The following is a 24,772-nucleotide window of genomic DNA, read 5'->3' on the forward strand; positions in this document are numbered from 1 at the left end:
AAAGAGAGGATGCAAAGAAAGTCTAGCCTGCTAGCAGTTACCAACAGGACCAAGAGCCTAAAAGACTTCTTGTCATCTCAGGAGAGAATGATGGGAGTACTCTAGAATACTTGCAAGAGTGTCTTCCTTAAAAAGAAAAAGGTAACTCCTAAAGACAGCTGTGATATCTATGGTGCAATGTCAACTTTGCCTGGGGAGAGAGGGGAACGTCCAGGCTTGCCAGTGAGCTGTCTTTAGCATAATATTCTAAATGATGCAAGGATATTAAGAAATCAACGATTTATTGCTATTTCCTTGTGTCTCAGTATTTTTTCTTCTGCAAGTTTGGATTTGCCTTAGGCTCTTCTTTTAAAAAAAAAAAAAAATCTTAGCTAGTTGTAACATAGGTTCAAAATTCCTAGCTTTTTAAGAAATCTGTTAATCCAGTAAAAAATCTATCTATAGGCACATTAGATTGCACATAGAGGGAAAGAGGCATCTCTCCCATCCCAGGAGACTGAATGCCTTGTTTTAGAGCAGAACAGCTTGTGCACAAATGGCCGCCAGGTGAATAAGATTCATTATGGTCATTTTGGTCACCTTTGGTCCAGAAGACCTCAAGGCATTAGCTCAATTTGTATGTCATCAGAAAGCAATGATTCATAAATTTCAATGAGTAGAATGCCATGAATAGCCTGTTAGAGAGAACCACCCTCCACCACTACCACTATCACCACCAGCAGCACACAGTCCTGATTCAGGACCACATTGACAAACCTGCCTTAGAACTTTGGGTTTACTCTAGAGAAAATTCACATGCACAAAGCCAAATCAAACTCCCATTTCTCTCTTTAAATATATCCAACCCTCTGCTTCCTGATCTGTATAAAAAAAAGAATAAAAATAAGTTGTCTGATAATCTAACATGCCCAGGTTAGCTTAAATAACAGAAGTTGAATGCAAGGACACAGGAGATATCAAAGAAAGCAAAGTCTCAGCAATTGCACAGCTTGATTTGGAGAAATGGGAATTCATTCCTTGCTGGAAAAGAATATTTCAGGGGCTCCAGGGGCCAAGGGTAGCTCTTCGAGATCCAAAAGCACGAGTTTATTAATGAGCTCATGACTCCTCATCTCTACTTTTCTATCTCTTCAGTATTTCCTCCTACCTCTTATCTACCTTCCCTCTACTTTGTGTTCCATGGCATAACTTCTGCCTTCTAAGAGCCAACTTCCAGAGCCTCTCTACTTTCTAACCACTCAATCTAACCAAGACAGGAGGGGATAATAGGGCCGGGCAACCACCATCCAGCACAGAGCACTCTTGTGACTCTTGTGAGTCTGCAGATATTAATGTTTGAGTCAGACAGTTGGTCTGGCCAGTCAGGGAAGAGTGCAGGGTCACAAGGTCCAAAGCATGGCAACTAAGCGTCGAAAACCCTTCAGGGTGAGATTTTGAAATGGACAGATATCTGTCAAAACAGAGTTATGTACTTGCCAGGCAGGCACTTTGGAGACCACTTATTCACCCAGCCATTCCACCACTTGTTGAATGTCTACTAAGGGTTAAACACTAGAAACAAACACTGATTAAGACATAGACTCTGAATTCCAGGACTTCGAGTACAGGGAGTATGGTTAACAGGTAAATCAACAAGTATCACCCAGTGTGACAACTGCCAAAAGAGAAATGTGTTCAGGTCTAGGGAACCCAGAGAAGCAGGGAATACAAAAGACTCCATATGTGAACTTTGAGCGAAGTTCCATTAATTAGATGAAGCCAAGAGGGAAGGGAACCCATGCAGAAATATTGCCAGGTATGAAGGCACAATGGGATTTGCCCACGTTCAGAGGGCTCAACTCTAGCTCTGTTGCTCAGCGTATCCTGAGTTTAGCTTTGTTGTACTCATTTCCAGACTCCGTTTTAGCCATTTCAGATGTTATAAGGAAAATTAAAATATAAATTACTTTAAAAGCAAGGGACTATTCGTATCCACAGAACTGCAGAAAAACATGGTTCCTAGAGGACGGCTTTGGGAAGAAACATACCAACTTGAACATATAGAGAGAGAAAGAGACAAGGTCTCACTCTGTCACTCAGGCTGGAGTGCAGTGGCATGATCATGGCTCACTGCAGCCTCGACCTCCCAGGCTCAAGCAATCCTCTCACCTCAGCCTCCTGAGTAGGTGGGACTACAGGCATGCACCACCATACCCAGCTAATTAAAAAAAAAAAAAAAATTGCAGAGAAAAGGTCTTGCTTTGTTGCCCAGTCTGGTCTTGAACTCCCGAGCTCAAGCGATCTCCCACCTTGGACCCCCAAAGTGCTGGGATTATAATGTGAGCCATCATACCTGGCCCTGAATGTATTAAAACTATGCAGTGATACCCCAGTCATGGATTAACCACTCTAAATAGAAATTCTTTCTATCAAATACATATTTATCTCTAATTTATGGACTGACAATGGAGAATTTTTTAAAGAGCCTGAGCAAGCAAATGCCAAAAGAACTTCCAGTGTTTATCAACATTTTAATAGACCAGTTAAATATTCTTGATCTAAGTTACAATTAAAAGTGTCTCAGGGTTTATTTTTCTGAGAAAACATACAGCAGTTTTTTTGTTCATCTAAAAATCTTTATATTGTAAACTTTATATCATAAAGTACTTTAAGGCTGTTGATATGCTCCTTAGTAGACTTGCAGAAGAGTAATCAAATGTTATACAGATGAAAATGGGTCCAGTTAATTATGAATGTATAATTTTATCAACGACATCTTATTACCACTTAATAACTTCAGGAAAGACCTATTTTTCAAAATTCAGAAAAGTACAGCTTATTCTATGTTAGGCACCGCTGCTTGAATGTGTTCATTATGTTTTGTTTGGGATGTTTCTTGTTATTTTCATAGTAGCCCTCAGGGTACAATGCATTTTTGCAAGGTGGTGGCGATAGGTATCATTCTCTTCGTTAAAAATGAGGCAAGTAAGGTTCAAAAAATTAAGTGTCGTGCCCAATGTTATGCAGCTGGTAAAAGTTGAACTTGTGTATTCTTTCCACATTTCCCAAAAGGTTCACGGGAGCAAAAAGTTTCCATAGTAAAAGTGGTTTGGAAAATTTTGGTTGAAACAAAAATAAAATAGTTCTTTTTAAAAAATTGCAGACATCTCAGTGAATGGATATACATGAATGTGCTTCATAAGTCTCCAAGTAGAAAGATAGTCTGCAGCATTTCCCAAACATACTTGAGTATAAATCCCTTTTATATCCAGAAATATCTCATGGTATTAATCGTGAAACATAATCTGGAAAAAACTACTCTACATTATTAGGCCTCTTCTCATGTAGTAATTGAAAATAACTCTGAAAACTCTCCCTTAGGAAAGTAATTCATGAGAGCTGCAGTGAGAAACAAGAAGCAAAAGAAAATAAACAAGCCTGACAAATTCTGTGGAAGCTGAGGGGTTAGACAGTAACATCAGTTGTGTTATACAAACCAAGAAGGACAAAAAGACACTTGAAATTCATCACAAGCCAAATTTTCCTCTGGATCAAGGACAGCTGTAGGGACCAAGAGTAAACCATATATCCATTATCTTTATGTTTCTCAGTTCTGCTTTAAGCAAGAAATGTAGCCAACCAAAGGAAATGTCTCAATTTATCTATGAAACACACAACACCCAGAAAAATCTCGTAAAATCTTATACATGGAACATGTAACATGGCCAGTTTAACAATCAGCCAAACAATCTGCAAAAATGATATAACAGTGCCTGAATTTGAACATCTCTAGACATAACAAATAGAGCATAGTTACATTACGAGACTAACAACGCTTGATTAAAGCATACAGAGAATTTGGAAGACACAAAGAGCATATGTCTATAAAGCTTAAGTTTGTTATGTTGCAATATGAATATTAATAGTGCATGGGATTTAATAGCAAGAAAGTTACATAAAGTGCATGTCTCTGAGAATTCCTGCTGTCAGTGACTGGAAAGGATCCCACTGGGGAAATGCTTGCTACCTAACAATGCCATTGGTGGTGACTCATCCAAAATTCCGACACAGGCCTAATGAGCTTCTGAGAGAATGCCTGGCAGACTCAGTCCTATTCAGTGTGTTAAATAGAGGGTAAGAAACAAAGTTCTCAACTGATACAGTTTTCTGTAAAGCTCTATTGTTTCTGCAAGTTAAGATATACTATTACATTGGTCAAAGGATATTTGATCTTCCAGCTATCACTCTGGTTAACTGGAGAAAGGAAAAACACCACAAAGTGAGTTTGCTTTTTTGTTTTTTGTTTGTCGAAGTCTTTGTACTCTGATGCCTTCTTTGGAATGTCAAATATAAACTGCCCCTCCAGTTCAGAGTGTGATCAAGGAGGTAATTAACTGAGCTCTAAATGTGATGTTTCTGGTGGTCACTTGAAGTCATTCTAACCAACTAATCAATCTGCTGGTGCTCTGACTTGGATCCTATGTTTTCAGCCCCTGGAGCAGTGGTTCTCAAGCCTGACTGCCCATTAAATTCATTTGGGGGATTAAAAAAGAACTACCCATGCCTAGACCTCACCCTGGACCAAGTAGATAGACTCTCTAGGGATAGAACTTTTGTATTTGTGAAAAGTTTTCTAGGTGATTCTAAATAAAGTCAAAAGCCTCCAAAAACTGCTGTTACGCTCATGTCCAGCTATTGAGTATCTAGTCTCCAATGAGTGATCCAAAAATCTCAAAGAATTAAGCATGAAAAAAATGCCCCCACCAATGACTGCCATACAGCCAGCTGTTTGGGACCAGCACATAAGACATTAGAAGACAGGCCCATGTTGAAGCAAGGAAATGTGAGGACTGTGATCAATGTTGGTCAGCAGGATCCAGGGAATGACTCACAGACTGGGCAGGGGAGCCTGGACTGAACATGGGCTCTGCAGAGCTGTCTGGACACACTGGGCTTGGTGCATCTGGGGACCAGCAGCTGGCATGTTTGTTCTACCCAGTCTCTGTAGCTGCTACCACCCATGCTATCACCTCTACCAGTACCCCCAAAAAATAAATAGACATAAAATGGTTTTCTTCTCACAAAAATTTTTTAAGTATTGTAAAAGATATTATATATTGAAAGAATTCTTGCCACCAGAAGAATTCAGTTTGTATTTTGGTTTGCAGACTTGGGCTATGCCAATGTCAATATAGGTTTTTATACACTTTTTTTTTTTTAGAGTTTGCCTAATTTTTTTTAGGGCAAATTTCTAGAAATCTCTTTTTTCATTAAAGGGCATCTATATTTTAAATTTCTACAATCATTGCTAAAGTACCTTCTGTAGAGCTTGTATTAACTTATATTCCTATAAGTAGTATTCTTTCTCTGTGTCCTTGCCTATAAAGTGAATTAGAAGTTGTTTTAATCTTTACTAGTATGGGAGGCAAAAACAGAAACTTATGGTTGTTTTAATTTGTGTCTCTTTGATTATCAGGGAAGTTGAGCATCCTTATGTGTGATTTTTGGACATTTTGTTGTTATTGTTGTTTTACTTTCCTCTTTGTGCCTGTAATTTATTTTAGTGCCAGTGGTGGCTGCTGCTTTCAGACCCTCACTGAGAGGTGACAGCGTGCTGGCATCCCGCACAGCCCCAGTTGCCACCCACACCTCTCCCTCCACACCTCCCCGCAAGCTGAGGCAGCCGGCTCCAGCCTTGGCCAGCCCAGAAAGGGGCTCCCACAGTGCAGCAGCAGGCCGAAGGGCTCCTCAAGTGTGGCCAGAGTGGGCACCAAGGCCGAGGAGGCGCCGAGAGCAAGCAAGGGCTGTGAGGGCTGCCAGCACGCTGTCACCTCTCAATCCCCCCTCTAAACAGGACACCCCAACTGCTGTTGGGAATTTGGCTGATGACCGCTCTAGCTACTTCCTGCTGGATAGGGGCAAAGAAGGGGCCCTGCAGTTGCAGTGTCCTCCAGAGGGAAACTCTCTAGGCCAGTGGAAGTGCCAGCGGGGTGGTCCAGGGGTCCTCAGTAGAAGTTGTTAGTTGAACTTATTTGGGGTTCCATTTGTAAGACCATCTGTAGCTTGATGGCCTCGATTCTAGAGGAAACAAATTTGACAAGAAGGTTAAAAATACAGGGTCCAAAGGCGAGTAACAGCAAGATGGCTGCCACGGGACCTAGGAAGGGGAGAAGCCATGTTGCCCAACTCCAGAGGTTGGTATAAGAGTTTGAAAGGCGTTGGCTGATTTCAGAAGCCTTTTCCTGTAAACGCCGGGCGGCCCTTTAAGAAGTGTAACACTCACTGCGAGGGTCCGCGGCTTCATTCTTGAAGTCAGTGAGACCAAGAACCCACCAATTCCGGACACATCACCACCCAGGACGACAGCTCAGCTATGCCCTACTTGCCCTGCATCAGCTGGAGTTGAAGCAGTGCCCTTCACTTAAGATCAAGCTTCCTGGCTGGGCGCAGTGGCTCACGCCTGTAATCCCAGCACTTTGGGAGGCAGAGGCGGGTGGAGCACAAGGTCAGGAGATCAAGACCATCATGGCTAACACGGTGAAACCCCATCTCTACTAAAAATACAAAAAATTAGCTGGGCGTGGTAACAGTCGCCTGTAATCCCAGCTACTCGGGAGGCTGAGGCAGGAGAATGGCTTGAACCTGGGAGGCGGAGCTTGCAGTGAGCCCACTGCACTCCAGCCTGGGCGATAGAGCGAGACTCCATCTCAAAAAAAAAAAAAAGATCAAGCTTTCTCAGAGTCAGTTTCCTCATATAAACTACATGTTCTCGAAAAAGACAAGAGCTTGGTGGCTAAACACCCCAGCAGTCCAGTGTCCCCTTTGAATCCCTACTGCCATCCTCTTCAGAGCCTGGGGTGCATACACTGAGATGCATACACTGAGGGCCAGCAAAACGCACATGGCCCCAAGGCCTTCATGAGATCAGAGGAGCCATTTTGAGGCACAAGCTGAGATTTTCTCTTGCTCATAACATTCAGTTCCAAAATTTAAGGTGTAACAAGATGCAAGATAGGCCAGCCATTTTTCTTTAAGATGAGGGAGAAATGTAAAATCATATTTTGTATGTGTTTCACTAACCTGTGCTAAGAACCTAAGATACAAAAGGCATGGGGCTGGGAGATGGGGATGGGAGTTGAGAGGGGAACATTATATGTAGGTGCTTGAAAGGAAGTTGAGAAAAGGTACGATACGAACAGTACAAAGGAGGGAGTGAAAGGAAGAAGAGGCAGTGCAGATGACAAGTCATATCTGTGGAAATAAATTTAGGATGATAATGAAAGCAGATTCCCTGCCTCATATTCTTTGGAGCATCTGCCTGTCTCCCCTTTCATTCCCACCACACTTAATGTAGTTTATTAAAAAATAAACAATGGCAGAGGGAACTGGGAAGTACAAAACATACAGTGACCGGAGGTGTAACTGGTTGATTACTGTTCTGACTCATGTAATTTTGTCGACTCATGTAATTTTGGCACTCGGTGTGAGCTTTTTTTCTGTAAGAATTGAATAATCAACTACAGCGGACCGTTGTATTCCAGGCTTTGATAGTTATATATCCATAATACTTATAACAGATAATATTTATTGAGAGCCAGACACTGTTCTGAGTGCTTTACCTGTGTTATTGGCACTTTTGATTATTTCAACAAACCTGATCTCCATTCAACAATTGAGTAAAGAGAAAGTTGAAGTAATTTGTTGGAGACCACAGAGCTAAGGTAATTTGATAGCCAAGTAGTTGAGGCTATCATGCTGTTATTCTGTTCCTCTATAATGCTAATTATTTGTGAGTGTTTTCTGGAAAAAAAAAAATTGGCTGCAAGGAAAAGAAAATCCACTTGAGCTAGCATAAGCAAAAATAAATTATTAGGGTAAGAGAACTGAAAGACAGGGTTCAGAAACCAGGCCTCAGAAACAAATGGTAAAAGGCACTCTACACTGTTAGGATTCTGCCCTCTGCCTCCCTGTCTTTGCTGCCAATCTTACTATGTTCCTGCAGTCCAAGGAGCTGGAAATATGGCTACCAGCTGCTCACCAGTTTGCATTTTATAGGTCCCACCACTTAAAGAGCTGGCTCTTATTCAGTAGGTCCCATTTTTACAATTCCAAAGAAGAGACCTTGGTTGGGCCACCTGTTCAGTTAAACAATCGCTGTGGCTGTAGAGCAGGGTCCCATTGGGAGCAGCACTGGTAACCTATGAGTATGTGGTGCAGAAAGAGAGATGCTTGAGCAGATAAATAGGAGCCCATTCCTGTGGGTAACTCCATGCTTTATAACTAAAGTGGTCTGCCATTTCTCAGAGGCATGAATCTGAAGCCTGCTCATAGCAAGCCCTGCCAATGAGCTTATCCAATGAGCCCCCCATTTGCATCTCAAGACGGTTTTAGTCTCCTTTTAAATTATATAATTTTCAGGACATATTATAGTGTTGGTTTTCATGAGACTGAGACTTCATGACCTACATCAGTATGACATTACTTCCCAAAGAAACATGAATCCATATCCCAAATTCTTGCAATACATAATGTAAGTGTTCACTGAAGTTTCTTGAAGCAGCTAGAAGAGGAATTACTACATCATGTAACAAGTATCAAAACCTCTTTAGAAAGCCTCATTAGATATTTCTCTTCTTCCTCCCCACAAACTGTCTTTTCTCTTAATCCGTCTCTGATATCCAGAGCTGTTTGTTATTATTGCTGTTGTTGCTGTTGCTGCTGTTGTAGATTTTGTTGTTGTTGTTGTTGTTGCTGCTGTTTTGGTTTTTCATTTGTTTGGATTTTTCTATGCCCTAACTTCTATGAATCACTCTGGCATTTTTTAGTATCTTTCATTTTTTTTCTACTACTACTCTGATCAGTGAAACAGGCATAGGATAATAGAAGATGAGGACGGCCGAAAGCTATAACTATTTTTTTTTTTTTTTTGCCTTACCAAGTTTTGTCTCACTGGAATCATTGCAGTTTTCCACAAAGAAGGGGACATGCCCCTGAGGCACCCGGAGTTTCTTCCAGTTCATGTTTCAACACACACACTCCTCACTTCCTTCCTGTATCCTGCTGAGCTGAGTAGAATTCTCTCCAAGGCCTTAATAGCATTACCTCTCCATAAAATTGGGTGATCTGAACTTGTCCTGAATTTCAGCAGCAGGATTCAAACTTCCTTCATTCAGACGCTATGGCTTGGGTCAAGATGCATATTAGCCAGAATTATGTTTACCTGTGAATAATAGGCAGCCCAATTTGCAGTGGCTTACGTCAATAGGGGTTTATTTTTTCCTATAACAAGAAGTCTGGCCTTAGACAGTTGCTGATGTTGGTTTAGCAGTTCCACTTGTCAAGCAGTGATCCCAGGAGACAGGAATGGAGGACGGGGAGATAAGAAAGCAGGAGTGAAAGCTGTTACAAAAAAAAAAAAAAAAAAAAAAAAAGTTCTCCAGGTGGATGACTAGGCCTGTTCCTGTTGCGATCCCTCCAGGACATCTGTACATTGTCCTTCAGAACTGTCCAACCAACAGATGAAAGAAAGGTGCATTGATCCCTCAGTCCCTGACCCCACATTGTGCATGCTTGTTTGCTGAATGGGGTTCTGGATGCCTTCATGCGGGGGTATCAGAGAGGCCTAGGGGCAGAACACAAGAGGTGCTGAGGGCAGCTTAGTGGATGTAGGCTGTCAAGATGTCCTTGCAGGGAGTTGCGCTAGCTGGAGTAAAAGGTGGGCTCCTGTGTGGATGCGGTGTGGGACCCAAGACGCATCTCATACAGCTCAGAACCTTCTGAATCTGAGGTTTCTACATGCTTCCTTAATTCTGGGAAATTCTCTGTTACTGTTCCTTCAAAAATGTCATCCCAATTATTCTCTTCTTTTCTTTTGGGATTCCTTCTATATCAATGCAGTTATTGTCCTCCACAACGCTTAGTTTTCTTTTACAAATACCCTCTCCTTATATCCCCTCCAGATTCCTTTAGAGCTAGCTCTGCATCCCAATCTTCCTACTTGCTAATTCATTTTTTGTCTATGTCCCATAGACTATGTCTGTCATTCAATCCATTTATGATATTTGTTCCAACGCATGTATTTTTCTACTTAGTATCTCCAATTGGTTCTTCATAACTTCTTTTTGCTGTTTCATGTCTCACTATCTTCCCTCAACTCTTTTATAATATTTGGTATGCTTATTTTAATCTTCCTGGCCCATCAACTATGTTGTGTCTCGGATAGTTTTCCACCAGGAGTCTTTCTCTTTATTCTCTTTGGCAGTCTCAGTGTTTTTCCCTCAGAGCTCCTGTTCTCCTGAGGGCATTCATCTCCTTGGTTGATTAAGTATCTCTGGGGTGAGGGCTAGAAGCCAGGGCCTCCATCTGTCCCCTTCCTAGAGGGCCATTTCAAGGCTGAGATGCTCAGGTGCTACTCTCTGGGCTCAATCACTTCATGTAGGGCATTGCCCCATTCCCCAAATGGGTGGCCCTGCCCCTGGGGACTTCGTCCAAGGTGATGTGTGGAGGGGTGCTGGGGAAGGCAATGCATGCAGCTGGCCAGACAGCTTGAGCATTTCCTTATGAGTCTCTCATGGAGCAGAAGTTTCTGCATCACCAGCTGCTCTTTAGCAGCCATTCAGTGGCAATCTGGCAATGCACAAGACCAAAGGGGCAGAAATAAACTCATGCTCCCAACCCAGGCCCTCCTCTAGAGGCCAGCTTCCATTCGGGGCCAGCACTTTTACGCAAACATCATGATCCAACCACCTTCTGGCTCTCCAAGGGTTTCTCTTAGTTTTTATAGTGACTCCGGCTTCAACATCCTCCCTCTCACCTCCATGCGTCTTCAGAATTGGCTTCAGGAGTGGCAGCCAGCAGCCTGGTCATTTCTGTTCTGTCAGATTCCCCATCTGTAGAGAGAGGAAGATCATACATTCATGGAGTTCTTTTCTCCATGGGTACAGGGTGGCCTCTTTGCCACAACTAATAAAAGCTGCATGTGGCTCCACCTTCCCAAATCTTGTGCAGTCACAGGCATATTATCAAATCTGTCTCCCACCTGCTAATATCTAGAGTCTACTCCTGGCTGGAACAGTTGACCAGTGTGATGAATCCTGGAAGCAGATCCTGGAAGCTGTCCATGATTACCTACCAGAAGACTCTGACTGGACCCTTGGTCACTGGGGACCAGGCCCTTGCTGGTTTGGACCTGATATCAGCAAATGGAGTTGTTTTCTGGCTGTTGGGTCTACTCCAAGAGCCTGCACCATCCTCCGCCATTTGCTCAGGTTTCCTGACAGCTGCCACAACTGCTCCTTTCTCTTTCTTCCCTCTAATGAGCTCCACCAACAATGAAAATTCAGGCCATCCCACCAGTTTGTGGTGAAGTCTAAGCTTGTTTAGAAACTCCTTGCTATAAATCACTCTCTGCTGAACTGAATCGATTGTCTCTGATCCTGTGAGCTGTGTTCCATCACATCCTGCTGGGGGCCAGCTGCCAGAGCTCCTAAAGCACAAACACAAAGGTAGCACCTTCCTCTCTTCTTCTTGTTAACGTACGAGAAAACAGCAAAACAAACAAAAACGCCTCAACCTACAGATCGTATCAACTCTTCAATTTGACATATGTATCTGAAGACTATCAGATTAATCTATAAGCAAAACTGAGGTCCTTGAAGACTTATTCTATGACCAAGTAGTAATGACAAATTCTGCAGGCTACATTTCAGTTCTGGCGTTTGTCTGTTTTGAAGTTTTGCCTTTCTGGTACCATTTTAATGCATAACTACCTGGGATCTGGGCTGATACTCCTCATGGATTTTTCTTCTTTCTGCTAGTACATGTTCCTCACCAGCAGTCTTAAAGCCTACTTGATTCTCTGTCCTACCAAAAGAGCTCAGAGGATGCAGTTTCCATTAATGAGTCAGATTCATCAGTGTAAAGATGTCCAACAGGACAGGCGCCATGGCTCATGCCTGTAATCCCAATATTTTGGGAGGCTGAGGTGGGTGGATTGCTTGAGCTCAGGAGTTCAAGACCAGCCTGGGCAACATGGCAAAACCCCATCTCAACAAAAAGTACAAATATTAGCCAGGTGTGGGGGTACATGCCTATAGTCCCAGCTACTTGGGAAGCTGAGGTGGGAGGACCGCTTGAGCCCGAGAGGTTGAGGCTGCAGTGAGCCAGGATCGTGCCACTGCACTCCAGCCTGGGTGACAGAGTAAGACCCTGTCTCAAAAATAAAAATAAAAATGTCCACCAGAGACCTCTTCTTAGCTTCCTAAAATGCCTACTTTTAAGAAATTCAGTGTCCTTGAAATCTAGGTTTACAAAAAAAAAAAAAAATGCTCACCTTATAATTTCCAAAATCATCTCTTCAACCCCCTTGAAATAGGGAACTGATATATCACGTCCCCATGTGGTTCCACCCCCAACCCAGGATTTCTCCCATAGTGATAATTCTGATCCCAGACACGTCTCCACAGTTTTCTGATTCGTGGATGATTACTACAAGAACCACGAAGGCTTGTGTCAAGTTGAGCCCCAACTCCCTTGCTCCAATCTGTCCAGCAGCTGAACAATGGTGAAAGTTTTCCTTGGCTGCATTCTGGGGCAATAATTTTATCTAAGGTACAGCTGTGCATTGTTCTTTCGGTCGAAAATCTGAGACATTTGCCCCCAAACGTAAGGTGAATTAAACCAGACTGCCTTGCAACTGCCTCAAAGTCTGTCTCAACACAGTGACCCATCCAAAAGAAACAGAGATGTGTCACCAAAAATATCTATAAATTTTTTTTCCTGTTTTACTAGAAACTCCTTAGGGATACAGTTGAGGAGCTCATGCTGCGCTTAGAGCTAAACTTTCTGAAAATCTTCTCCCAGGGCCCTGGAGGCAAAAAGGGCAGTGCAGAATGCTCCTTAGAAGGGATTGTGGAGGAAAATTAATGCTTATATTGGAGAACCATGTCTCTGAAACCCTGGAATTCAAAGAGCTTTCTGGACTATGCCCTCACTGGATTCAGAACTACCAGGCTTTCACCATCAATAATCCATCTTGCCAGCACAGGGCTGAAGTTTCTGCTTCCTGAATACCTTTTCCCCCCATCAACTTCCTTCAGTAACTAATGGACAACAATGAAAATATTCTGGGAGGTGGCATGACAGAAAAACTGAGTTTCTAATGTCACCCTTTGAAATGCATCACACACATTTAGATATCTCAAATGCCTATGTCTAGGTGCCTTGTAGGGTGACCAACCATCCTGATTTGCCTCGGACTGAGGGGTTTACTTGGATGCAGGACATTCAGTGCTGAAACCAAGAAAGCCCAGGACAAACCCAAATGAATTGTTCACCCTAGTTTCATGCTCAAGATGAATAGAGACACCAAAATACCACTAAGATAAACATCTTGACTGAGGGGTATGTATTTCTGACAGCTATACCACATCAAAGAGCATGCACCGTAATTCTTTTCAGAATTCCCCTCACCTACAGACCATCCTCAGCCTCAATCTTTACCTGTCCACATCATTTTCTCCTCATCTTTTGGATATGTGTCAACACTCTCTGCAATTAATTGTGTTGCATCCTGTATTCCAGAAAACAATGCCAGAAATGGATGCAGATTTTGGTTTTGGCTATAAGGGCTTGGTTGTGAAACATACATATTTATTTTGAGAGGAAAGCAGTGGAGAGAAGAATCCTACCTCCTTTGGCTGGTTTGTGCAATGAGCTCAGGACTACACATTTAGATATGAAGTAATTAGAAATAATGAACCTCTGGGATTACCCCAAGACTTCTAGGAGACAGAGTGTGCCCCAAGTCATGCTGGCTACAAAGACTAGAACTCGTTATGGATAAAAATGGGAGAATTCGATTAAACTAATTCACGGCGTATGTCCAAAGATTATTTAAAAACATGGTAGTGGTGCCACATAAATAATACATAGATCCTACAAAGTCATGCCAACATCGTGAAAAGAAATCTGAGTCGTAGAGCTCCACATCCTGCTGCCCTCCAGACCTAATAGTGTTATTCTTCTGGTTTGTAGCTGGGAATTCATTTAAAGGCTGGAGAATTTGGTTTCGACTGTTCTTTCTCTGTTTAAGTCATGTCATAAGTAATGTCCATCAGATGTAACTCTGTGGATGGCGCCTTCACTTTAGCAGAGAATCTCCAGTCTCAGGAAGAAAATGAAAAGTGTATTTTCCTCTTGGCTGGATTCCTGCCTCCTGTCTTTTTTCTCTATCATATGAGCACTCTACTGGTCTTAATCATTTTTTCTAAAAAGTCCTGGGTTGTATTATTTTTTAAAAAGACACTGTGGACTCTGTTGCTCATATTTTTAAAATAATAATAGTAATAAATTAAAGGAAGGCCTATGTCAGTGAGCATGCTGCGCTAGGGAGACCCTTGTGCCCAAAACAACAGCTCCCAGCTCAAGAGAGGGAGAGAGCAGCCACACTGGCTGGCCTGGTCAATGTTTTTTTTGCCAAAGATTTCTTTGTATCTGGAAATTGCTCTTATGTGTATCATACATGTTTGAAATAGCTTTCTCCAATTTGAAAAACCATAAAGCAGCAATAAACAAATGGGACTCTGGTTAAAAAAAAATACTTTGTAAGTATCATGCATACTTTTACAAGTGTTTATTAGATGGTATCATTTTGCCTTTGCTTTTGCATAGTGGACTCTCATTGCTCATGTAAACTTCCAGATGTAGTTGGGTCCCTAGACCATCCACTAACTTGGGTATATTTTTCTCTATTAACTATTTTAAAAAAAATCACAGGAAAAGAACCTAATGCTGAAAAGGCAGCCAAAAGTACAATGAAATGAAATCAATCCTAATAACAAAGACTTCTCTTCTTTCCAAAAGCATGAGTTTCTCCCCAGTCCTGCACGGTAAACCACATCAGTGTGGGATGGTGCCATTTCAATAAGTTATTGGAATATCCCAAGACTAAGACCATGAATAAAAAGCAACAGCAGCAAGATTGCCAATAGGCTGTGGGTATTTTAAACACAATGGCAGAAGATTCCTTGAATATGAGGGATAGCTAGAGCCAATAAGCCCCAGTGCATGGATATTAGGAGGTTCATTGATTAGGGTTACATGATTAAAGAAATAGGCTAAGGGAATAAACTGCTGTATACAGGGTTTAGCTCATATTTCTTGCAATGCATTTTTTGAGTACTTTTGCCCTCATTCCTGGGAAAGATGCTAAGTTAAAAAAAAAAAACTTTATAAAGCCTTACATTAAAAAATTCATATGAAAGGTACTAAGAATAGAAATCACATTCATGCTTCAGTTTCACACACTTTCTGTCCCAAACAGCATATAAATAAATATGATTTTTGTAACAGCTACATTGTGGCATATACCACAAAGGGCTCGGGTATCAGGCAAGGGAAAAACAATTTATCTTCGTTACCATCTATCCACACATACTTTGGTAATCATGAAGACATTTCTCCTTACAATTTCACAAGGAAAATAACAGAACTTGGGCTCTGAGTGTCAGTATCTGGCCCGAGTCCATTTAGTGGCAAAAGGAATTCTTAAGTACTGACATTACATTTCAACGGGGCACAAAGAAACAGGATTTACATTCCTTCTTGGATTAGGTTTTGTTTTTATACTCATTCTCTTTAGATAATCAAAAGCATGTGTCCCCACACCTTGCCAGTTCCACCAAGAGATCCTCAGCACCCATCTCAGAGGGGGCTGATGTGACATCTGAAAGGCAACGTTGCAGACTCCCCAGCCAAGGGGGGTGCTTGTAATTTCTCCTGCATTATCTTTGAGGTATCACTCACCAAAGCAATGAAGGGTAACCATTCCGAATCCCACCAGTGACTCCTTCTGAAAAACATATCAGTAGGAGCCTTCAGTTTTAAGTAACCCCTGCCTTGTAGTCACACAGAGGAAGAATACCCCAATCAATTTATGAGGTCTTTGCCCTCAAGTTATAGATGAAAGGAGTTTGTTGCTAGCTGGGAAAGCTTATTTATGATGTGCTTGTTAAGGAAGGAATGATAGTGTTCTCATTTTTTTCTTTTTCCTTTTTTAAGCCATCCTTGGGTTTTGATGATTGTGACAGTATTTTTTGCCTATGTTTTACATACTTCTTTTGGCCTTGAGTTTAAACTGGGTTGTATTCAAGGAGTCAACTTTAATTTTGTGACCAAAAAAAATCTGTCATCAGAGCTATCCTGCCTTCATTTTGAGTACTCCCCAAGCTATCTTCTCTTTAACTCTAACTTGTTTTATTTTGAATCACACAGAGAAGGAATTTGAATGGCTGCATGCATCTTTGGAGATGCTTAAACCTTTTCTCATTTTGGGTCTTAACGATAAGTAGATTTACATCAGAAAAATTTTAAAGAAGGGATCCTATATTCTAAAAATATAAAAAAAGTAATTCAGAGTAGAGTAGTTCATCAAATTGAAAGACTATTTTGTTGACTTCATCCTCTTTAGTGACAAAGGAGAATTTAGTTGCACTTCTTTCAGTCAGGGAACTCCACTGTGGATACTACAGAAGCAGGCCAGATCATGTATATAATTTCACTAGGGGAGAAACAGATGGAACTTATTTTCTTACCTGAGTTCACCAGGTTTTCTCATACCTCGGCCTCTCTACTCCTGGTTTCTGACTGGAATCCCATATGGTATTTTTCAAGTGGGAGGCAAATCCCTAACCATTTGCATCAAAATCAATGAAATGAGCAGGTAAGGTACTTGAGAAAAATGAGGATTCCCAAGCCCCATCCCAAGTCTGCTAAATCAGCATCTCTAACAGTGGCTCCAGGAATCTGAATTTTTAACAAGCTTCCCAGGCAATTCCTAAGACCCTAAAGTTTGGGGAATGACTACCATGATATCATAAGAGATTCTAGAATGGAGACTGGCAGGATTGCTGTTGCTTACCCCAAGACCAGCTTTGCCCTCATGCCTCAAGTAATAGAGCCCCTAAGTCTTGGCCAGGCACAACTCTCTTATTGCTAGGTATGTCCATTTTATGGTTCCAGGCCACCATGGAGATGCAAGCATAAGTGCTGTGAGCAGCTTAAAAGACAGTTAATTGACACACGCACTTGCTTCCTGCTTCTTCTTTCTTGCTGGCTGGAATCGGGACATCATGGCTGGCACTCAAGCATCCATCTTAGAAAGGAGGCAACATACTAAAAAGCAAAAGAGAAAGAATTTGACAACAATGAGGCTGCCATAACAGGCCCAAATAGCCCAACTCTCCATTTCTTCTATATGATAGAGAAATAAATGTCTGCCTGGTTTAATTTGTAAGTCTCTCATTTGGGTGTTTTGTTTTTAGTTGTGGAATGGAGTAGGGTAGATGGTATGTGCAGCTAAGCCTAAACTAAATGATATAGATACCAAGAAAAAAAAATGTCTTCTTTTCCTTCCATAATCCTAGAACCTGCCTGGTACTGATAAACTGATTTCTTATAAGCAGGCAGTCCATTGTGGGGGATGAGGTATGGAGATGGGTTTCCATGCTTGCAGATTTATAGCCTTTGCAGCTCCTGGGTCACCAGAATAAGACTAGGGGCCTGTCAAGCGGTAGGAAGATTATCTGCAACCTTATGCAATCATTAGAATTAAAGAGAGTATAATGAGGGGATGAAGAGCAAAGACTGTAGGCGGAGTCAGACTCCCTGGTTCTGAATCCTGGGCCCTCACTTTTTCGTGTGCATTTCAGTAAATTGCCCAACTCCTTCGAACTTCAGTGTCCAACACTATAAAACGAGGAGACTTAGAAAACCAACCATACAAGACTTACTATGAGACTTAAATGCTATACGTAAAGTCTGGCATCTCAGTAACAAATTTTCTCAATAAATGACAAATATTATGATGGTTATTTTTGAAAACTGTAAGAGGAAAGAAAATGAAACATCAGGAAGTGTAGTTATGAAGCTCCCTCCACCAGCTACCCCAGAAGCTGATTTTCTTTCACCTTGAGAAATAAATACTGTAAGCAGTTGAGTTTTGGAGAGAGAAAGAGAGATGTTTAAATAGGATTTTGAAGTCCCTGCTCTTGCTTTGCAAAGTAAAGTTCTATATTTTTCTTAGGAAAGAAAATAAAGTAACACCGATGAGAACAGGGAAGTGGAATAAGAGGCTGCTACGAAGTGAGAGGTAGCTTCCAGTCCTACCACCTCTGATTAGTTTATTGGCTGGATGATCTCAACCAAGTCACTTATACTCTAAGCCTCAGTTTCCTTTTTTGTAGAAAGGAACTCATAATATCGGCCTCAGATGATAACTGAGATAAATGAATGAAATAACAATGTAGTTATATGTAATAATCACATAATTTGGAATTTATAAAGACCTATAGCTTTCTATGGTTTTATTACATATTCAGACCCCATGCTACATTCCTGGGGATAGCAGAAACTCTCTCATGCAAATCTTCTCTGTGCCAATTAATCTCAACTTCAGGGAGGATCTGGGTAGAGAAGTTTTGGGCACGATCATCTCCAGTTGCTGACTTTCTAGGGTTCTAAGGGCCATACCCATACAGGTAAGCCACCAGAATAATACATCGAAGCATCTAAAAAAATTTTGTTACACACCCTTCTTAGTCTCTATTTAACCCCTTTCATTGTACAAAAAGAAGGCGCTTTGAGAGGCCAGTTATAATAAAGTATCAGGAGGAAATGCGGAAATCACTTTCAAGTAGGGTGGCTGTGCATAGCATGGAGGCTGTACTTACTCCATCACAGTCTGAAGCTCTTAGATGACATCAGGGATCAAAAATGTCACCTGTCACCGCTGCCCAGCCACAAGAATGAGTCCTTCCCTCCAAGGAAAATACTGACTGCTATCAAATATGTATTTACTTATTCACAAGCTTCCCTCCTGCTCAGCTCCTCACTGGCGTCATCGATTAGGTCCTTATAAATCCCAGCACAGTACATTTTTTCTTCCACAAGGATCCTCTCTCTAACACTTTCAGGCTTCTAGAAGGCAGTGATAATTTCTATCACACTCCACATCCATCACATCTAGATGTTTAACATGTAATGTGCAGTTTTAAAGGATGTGGATGCTGAGCCATGACGAGGCCTGATGGCTCCATCTTTTCTGAGTGTCCACAATGGGCCAGGTCTGTATCAGGCACTGAGCTGTGGATAGGAACATGCTCACGGAGGTCACCTTTCAGCAGAAGATCCACTTCGTACAAAGACACACATATCTTTGATAAGCAGTAGGAAAGCAGAGTCTAAGGCTGAAGGAAGAGTTTCTGAAGCGAGATAACTTGGCGACTTGGAGGATGGATAGGAACTGGTGCAAAGGCCACGTAAGTGTGAAGGGGCTGATATGGATTAGGAGCTGAATGAAACCCAGTGGGCTGGAATGTGGAAGGGAGCTGGCAGGAGCTGGAGAAGGAAGCAGCAGCCAGGTCATTTGGTTGGCATTTAAATGACTTTTGCTTTTAATCTAACTGAAATAGGCAGCCACTTAGCTGTTTTAAATAGGGAACTGAGCTAATCCAACCTGCACATGAAGATGATGTCACTGCTGTTGTGGGGATAGCCAGTTAGGAGGCTCTTCGGGTGCCTGGTCTGGAAAGAACTGTGACTCAGGTTGGGCTGATAACTGTAGTTAGAGAAGTTTGGAGATCAACTGTTTCTTATACTGTGGTGGGAAATCTTTCAGTAGAACCAACTCAGATCTATGGATCCTTAACAGCTGGAGGAAGACAGTGATGGGGGAGTCTGTACTTATGACGAGCTCCAGGGTTACCTTACATACACAATGTTCGAGGGTTGGACTGACACTTCTGTATCTTCTTATTGCTAGTGAATTCCTTAAAAGAACTAAATTCATGAGTCTGGATCCACCCCAAACCTAGTCTCCTGACAGTTTTCTAAAACATCAGATTGAATTGTCATTAGAATGGTTATCCCCAATGAAAAGTATAGTTCTCCTAGCCAATGGTCAGTAAAGTCTGCACTTTAAGCTCTTCCAATAGTAGTGATGAGTTTGTGCAAATTGGTCCACGCATTTTCCTGACTCACGATATAAATGTTTAAGACTAGTGGGCAAATGCACAACCTGCTGACATGGAACAGAGCAAAATCAGCTGACTCCAAGCCACAAACCACCCTAGCCCCATGCTAAAAATGTTATTAATGGGCTTGATTAATGATGCTTAATTTTGTGTTTGCTTTAATGGTATTTCAATAAAAAATTATCGGGCTGGGCGCAGTGGCTCACGCCTGTAATCCCAGCGCTTTGGGAGGCCGAGGCAGATGGATCACGAGGTCAGGAGTTTGAGACCAGCCTGACCAACATGGTGAAACCCCATCTCTACTAAAAATACAAAAATTACCCAAGCGTGGTGGTATGCACCTGTAATCGCAGCTACTCAGGAGGCTGAGGCAGGAGAATCACTTGAACTCAGGAGGCAGAGGTTGCAGTGAGCCGAGATCACACCACTGCACTGCAGCCTGGGTGACAGAGTGAGACTTTGTCTCAAAAAAAAAAAAAAAAAAAAATCCTTCATTGGGCAAAAAACCAGGGAACTCAACCAAAAAGATGCCCAAATTATAGTGCTCAGTGAAAAAAATACATCACAGGGTAACAAAGTATAATATCATGCCACAGTCAGATTTGCATTTGATAGATAACTTTGGGCACCATGTAGAGGCTGGCTTAAGGAACAAGCCAGGGGACAAACACATGGCACCCTAGTCTGTGTGGCCAGCCTCACACACCCTGACTTTCTCTCCTTTTGGGAAAAGACAGCAGCATGCTTGTTAATGGAAGATCCTGGACTTCAGATGCAGAACCTCACCAAATTTCTGGCTAAACCATGGGTCTCTACCTCAAAATTAAACAACACAGTATATGCAGAAAGTATGAGTAGTAAAAGCAACAAATGTTACTTTCCCCCGCTTCTTTTAAAATAAAGTAATATAATATTCTAAGCTAGTGATTCTCAAAGTAGGCTTTGAAGTTCATGTTCATCAAATAGCTGAGAACACTTGTTTAAAATACAGAGAGCCTGTGCTGGCCCTCTGAATCCAAGTGGTGGGGCCTGGCAATCCACATGTTGACAAGATCCATTTGATCTGATGTACACAACTTGAAAACTGCAATTCCAGACTAGCAGATGCATATTTAATTATTTTCCAATTGTTTCAAATGACTATAAGTTTGCTTTGTGTTATTTTTCTCTTCCCTAGCCATTGATAAACCTCTGAAAGTTCAGCCTAGGCTTCCACCAGACAACCTAGCAGAGGGAAGTCTCAATAAACAATGAATCAATACTTGATTGATCTATGGCATGCAAATTATATTATGCAAAACTTCTCTCATCACTACTAAAACTTTTCCAGATGTACAGTTTATTCACTGTTGCCATTGTCTTACAAATCCTTATCTAGAGTTTATTTCTGGAGAGAGGGTAAAAATCCCTAGCCCGCAAATGAGGATCTATGGAACTCCTGCTGGGGCCACTACATGACACAAACCAGGGTGAGAAAAAAGGTGCCCTGCTCCTATTTTCAGCTCCTTACTCCTTCCACCACCCCAGTCTTGATAGTTAATCCTAGAAATTTTTCTCATTTGCTTACTTTAAGCTTTGCTGTTTATGGAAATATGCCTTTCTATCTGGAATTTGTAAAGACCATATGACCGTATTTCCATATTTCCTTGTTTGGGTATGTAAGTCCCTCTCTCAAATGTATATAAATCCCGTAAGTGATGAAAGGAATTTTACTAAATGGCCCTTTTGCCATTTGCCCACCTCTCTCTTGGCAGGTGTGACCCAAGAGGTCCATCACTTTGTTAGGCGGCAGATAAGCAAGCTGTGAATTCCAGTGGCCTATGACCCACCTTTGCTTCTCAGAAGCTTCCTCCTGAATTTACGTAGGGATACGATGCTGTGTAAATCTACTGCAAAAGTCCTTTGCATGCAAAAGACCTGATTCTTCAGGTCTGCGAACACATGCTTCATCTGTTTGACTTATATGGGCACCCTAGGGTTTGTATTTGCGCCAAAAAGTGGAAGCCAAGCTTTCATTGTAAACAGATGGTGCTGCTAACAAGGAAAGTAAAAAATTCTTCCAGTCACTCCTCGCACCAGAGACCTGAAGAAGATTCTGCTTTAAAAACAAATGAACAAAACTATCAAATACTCCCTCTCCCTTATTCCACAGGCTCTGGGTCAAAACACACATACACACAGCCCCTCACATGCAGACAAAATCTGGTCTCCATTCCTCACTTTCCCCATCCTCCCCATGCCAAATTCTACATTCCTTCAGTGTAGATACTATAAATATAAAAAGAACAAACTCAGTCCTGAATCACGAGGGTGCTTTTCTTTGCACGACCACAACATAAGCACTGGTCCATCATTTTGGGATTTTTATGAAGCCTTGAAGAATGTTCAGAATTCCAGTCTTGCTCAAACAATGTCTCTCACCAGTCGGCATGATTCAGATGTTGAGTTTCAGGACAACCTGGGGATTTCTGGTTAGAAGAAAACGTTCTCCTAAAGTGTCTCAATGTGAAAGATTTCCATGTATTTCCCCCTTTTTTCTTTCAGCCCAGAAGAAAAGAAATGTGGAAACGCGTACATTTCTTTAACATGAGGGAATTTGAAGTTGATTGCAATCTCCCTGTCCCTAAGCCCAAAAAAGAAGTAGCATTATTATGCTGTAATCGGGTCCTTTCTTAAGTTTCTCCATTAGGTCGCATCTTATTACATAACCACTTTATGCTTTTAAATCTGAATATCATTGATAACAATCTTCTGACAGATCATACTTCCGGTGCCTAAGTTAGAAAGTGAATGACCCAGACCCTCTGAGATGTTCTTTGAAGCATTCCAGAGGAAGGGGACACTGGACGTTATCCAGTCACCCATGCCTTGGGGCAAGACCACACTCAAGCTGTTCCAAAGAAATGAGGATCCCTTTTATTTTTGAAGTTTCCCCAGAGACACAGATTCCACAGCCTCCCTAAGTAAACCCTCAGTGCTTCAATAGCATTAACATTTTCATAGGAGAGTTAAGCCCACTATCAATGTACTTATTATTTAATTGACACTCTGTCCTTTGAGCCTTAGAAAATATCTACATCAAAGCCTTTCTATTGTATATCTGAAAGCTAAATTGTCTATCTACTTGTATAAGAAACCATGAGGAAATACACATTTTTGGAAACCTTACCTCAGTCTGTGCCATCTGTTTAGTGGGGATACCTACTCTGCCAAACTCACAGTACTACCGGAAGGATCCAAAGAGATCACGTGTCAGGCTGCCCAAGGTACTATTTGTATCACCACCTAAATAACTATTCTAAACCTGAATCTGGAAGTAGTTGTTTAAGCTACTCTATTACAGAAATAATAGAGATTTCTGAAATAATACTTTAATTATAAGCCTAAGTTACAAATACAAACACGTGGTTCACGAAATACCACTTTAATGCTCACATAAGCAAACTATGTGTTGGCACCTCACAAAGCACCAGGGAAAAATTATTCCCCTGAAGATGCAGGACTTGCTCTGAAGAGCAATAATAGAAAGCTATCTCCATGGTTTAGCAATCGCAGATGCAGGGACTCGGTAGGTGAAGATGGAGGCGGCGAACTGCCTAACAGAAGGAAGCCCTGTATAAGAGAGATGCACATAGATCACAGTGGTTCAGAAAGCCTAAGTGTGAATGCATAAGGAAAGGCATACCAGGCAAACGGAACTGAAAAAGCAAGGTCATGTCCTTACTCTCAGGTGAAGTGTAATTCAGGCCAGAAATTAATATAGTAAGAAAAGGGGCACTTTGTAATGCTAAATAGTGAAACTCAAAATGAGGCTACAGCAATTATGAATACATATTCATCAAACAACACAGTAGCCACTGTGTAAAGCAGGAATTACAGAAGAGGAAAGAAGAAATAGACAGAAATGAAAACTCAGTCCATGACAAATAAGTCAACATATCTTAAGTTCAGAAAAGACATAACATAATAAGATACATGTTATTCAACTCTGTATCCTGAAAATATCTCCATATTATCTAACATCATTTTTTCAAGTGGTCAGGAAACACATATGAAAATTAACCATAGGTCAGGCCCACAAAGTCCACAAATTCCAAAAGACAGAAACATTACAAATAATATTTTTGGTCACAATGCAATGAAACAAAAAACTGTTATCAAAATCTCAGTTATCAATATGAATACAGAAAATTCTAAACGAATACTGGCAAACAGCATTTACTAGCACATTAAAGAAATAATTACCATGACCAAATGGAGCTTGCTGTAGGAATGCAAGAATAATTCATGGCCAAGAAATTTATTATATTCCATTAAATTAATAGCTCTACGGAGAAAAAAATATGATTATTTCCAAAGATACCAAAAAGAGCATTTGGACAAAAGTCAATACTCACACTTGATCCACCACCCGCAAAAAAGCTTCTAAGAACAAATTAATATTCTCTTAGCATAATAAAATAGATCATTCTTAGCCCAAAGCCCACATCACGCCCTGAATCACTGGGCATGGGTAATCACTGAAGCCATTTCCACTAAAATAAAAAATAAGACAAGAATGCCCACTCTTACTACTGTTATTTAACATCATACTAGACCTAATAGATAATGAAATTTGAACAGAGGAAGAAACTAAAAGTATAAAAATTGGAGAGGAGATGGTTAATCTTTATTTTTAGACCACATTATATAGTTAGAAATACAAGAGAATTGGGAAATATTTATAAACAATATGAGTAAGATAGAATGGCACACAAGGAATA

The 24,772-nt window shown here is 41.3% G+C and overlaps 1 protein-coding gene across 5 annotated transcripts in view; it reads left to right on the forward strand.

Annotated features, from left to right (window-relative positions):
* Nucleotides 1–4,059: 4,059 nt before the first annotated feature.
* Nucleotides 4,060–24,772, forward strand: part of PALLD (palladin, cytoskeletal associated protein) — a 339,690-nt gene continuing 318,977 nt past the window's right edge. For 4 of the 5 annotated variants that reach the window (XM_054554684.1, XM_054554686.1, XM_063723719.1 and 1 more), the window contains exon 1: nt 4,063–4,113. The gene's annotated coding sequence lies outside the window, so the exon portion shown is untranslated. Of the gene's footprint in view, nt 4,114–24,772 lie in introns of all 5 variants that reach the window. The other variant, XM_054554689.1, reaches the window with a different exon arrangement.

This window comes from Pongo abelii, chromosome 3 (assembly GCF_028885655.2).
Source record: "Pongo abelii isolate AG06213 chromosome 3, NHGRI_mPonAbe1-v2.0_pri, whole genome shotgun sequence".
Taxonomy (NCBI): Eukaryota; Metazoa; Chordata; class Mammalia; order Primates; family Hominidae; genus Pongo; species Pongo abelii.